The sequence below is a fragment of the Stegastes partitus genome, unplaced genomic scaffold (genome assembly GCF_000690725.1).
Source record: "Stegastes partitus isolate 25-593 unplaced genomic scaffold, Stegastes_partitus-1.0.2 Scaffold1960, whole genome shotgun sequence".
Lineage (NCBI taxonomy): Eukaryota > Metazoa > Chordata > Actinopteri > Pomacentridae > Stegastes > Stegastes partitus.
The window spans coordinates 64,654-66,650 of record NW_007579691.1 but is presented as its reverse complement, the minus strand read 5'-3'; the positions used below and the strand labels follow the sequence as shown (position 1 = coordinate 66,650).

General features: G+C 40.1%; 1 non-coding gene across 1 annotated transcript; it reads right to left on the bottom strand.

Annotated features, from left to right (window-relative positions):
- On the bottom strand, positions 1 to 87 carry trnar-ucu (transfer RNA arginine (anticodon UCU)). Its single transcript is given in 2 exon segments — positions 1 to 35; positions 51 to 87. It is a non-coding gene; the product is annotated as a tRNA-Arg (tRNA).
- Between the last annotated feature and the right edge of the window lie 1,910 nt (positions 88 to 1,997).

Genomic DNA, 1,997 nt, shown 5'->3' with positions numbered 1-1,997 from the left:
GACTCTGGTGGGACTCGAACCCACAACCTTTGAATCCCTTCTGGTTCTACTAGAAGTCCAACGCGCTGTCCGTTGCGCCACAGAGCCTGGACACTGGTGGAAGAAGCAGTAAAATAAAACACATTCGACATCATGCAGATTGATTCTCCTCCCGTCTGCTCGTCTCACTGATACACCGACTTCTGTATCACCATCATTATTATTATTTACTTCCGTTTTCTCTGCTCACGTGTTGTTTGTTTCCTCCAGACGCCGCTTGGCTCTCGTCCGTGCTGCGAGTTTTTCCTCGACACCGAGGACGTCCACCCTCGACCTCCGACCCTCCGATGACGTGTCGACGACCAGAGAGGAAAAGACCCGCGAGACTCTCCGGAGATAAAACCAGGACCTCTGGCGCTGTGACGTGCTTCAGGCTGCACTCGCGCTTCAAAGTCAAAGAGAAACAACAAAACGAAACCCTCGGCGGGTTCATAAAAGCTGCTCACTTACATAATAATCCAGCCGTGGCCAGAAATTCATCACAAGTTGATGCACTGTTTGTGTTCAGATAAAAATAAGGTCGTCTTGTTTGTTAAGACGTTGAAGAACACATTTGTACTGAACCGTTCAGGCAGCAGTTTGAACTTGTGGTCTAATATTTCATCAGTAACCGTTCTCAGAAATGGAACAAAAAGCTGAGACGATATGAAAAGTAAAAGTGAGACTGAAACGTTGGGAAATGTGGGAAGAACTAGAATGACTCAAGAGTTTGTGTTTAAACTGTAAGAAAGGTGAATTCCTGAGCTGCTGCTGGAGGAGCTTCAGAAGTGATTCTCACAGTGGATTCAAGCTAAACTGTGTTTGATCCACAAACAGAATTCATCTACAAAGAGATTCTCATCAGAGGAAACAGAGACGCTGCTGCTGGTTAGAAACACTGAGCAGGAGACTCACAACCACCGCGAGACACACAAAAATACCACAAAGGTACACAAAATGTCCACAAGAAGACACAAAGCAACCATAAAGACACACAAAAACCCACGAAGACGCACAAAATGTCCACAAGAAGATAAAAAACAACCATAAAGACACAAAATGTCCACAAGAAGACACAAAACAACTACGAAGAGACACAAAATGACCCCAAAGACATTCGCAATGTCCACATAAAGACAAAAAACAACTACAAAACAAACACAAAACCACCACAAGACACACAAAAATACCACAAAGGCATACGAAATGTCCACAAGAAGACACAAAGCAACCACAAGGACACAAAAAACAACCACAAGAAGACACACAAAAATACCACAAATACTCACAAAATGTCCACAAGAAGACACATAACAACCACAAAGATGCACTAAATGTTCACAAAGACACACAAAACAACCACAAGGACACAAAAAACAACCACAAGAAGAGACACAAAATGTCCAGAAGAATACACAAAACAACTACGAAGAGACAAAAAATGACCCCAAAGACATACAAAATGTCCACATAAAGACAAAAAACAACTACAAAACAAACACAAAACTACCACACAGAAACACAAAACAACAACAGAGGTACAAATTTAAATGCTTTTGTTTTTTACAATACGTTTGAACTGTAACTTTAAAAAAATCAATTTACTGTTGTTGATCAGATTTTGCTTGTTTTGTTAAATTACAGATAACAACCAATGAAATGAGAGAAACAGCTTGAATTTACATGTTAACTGTAAAAATAAAACAAGTTACACAGATTTAAATCAGTTTAATGTCGTCTGACGGGTTTCTATGTTTTCTTCTAACGTCACAAAACATCAGTGTCCTCTGATAAAATGTGAATTTCCTCCTGGTTGTTTCTGATCAGACATCAGACATAAATTCACTGTTTTTATTTCTAATTCTGGGATATTTTTCAGGAATTTCTAAAACACTGTTATCTGTTGAGTTGTAGATTTTCTTTTAGACGCTCTGACATCTTTCTATGAGCTCCGTCACATTTCCAGTCGATCTTCTGGA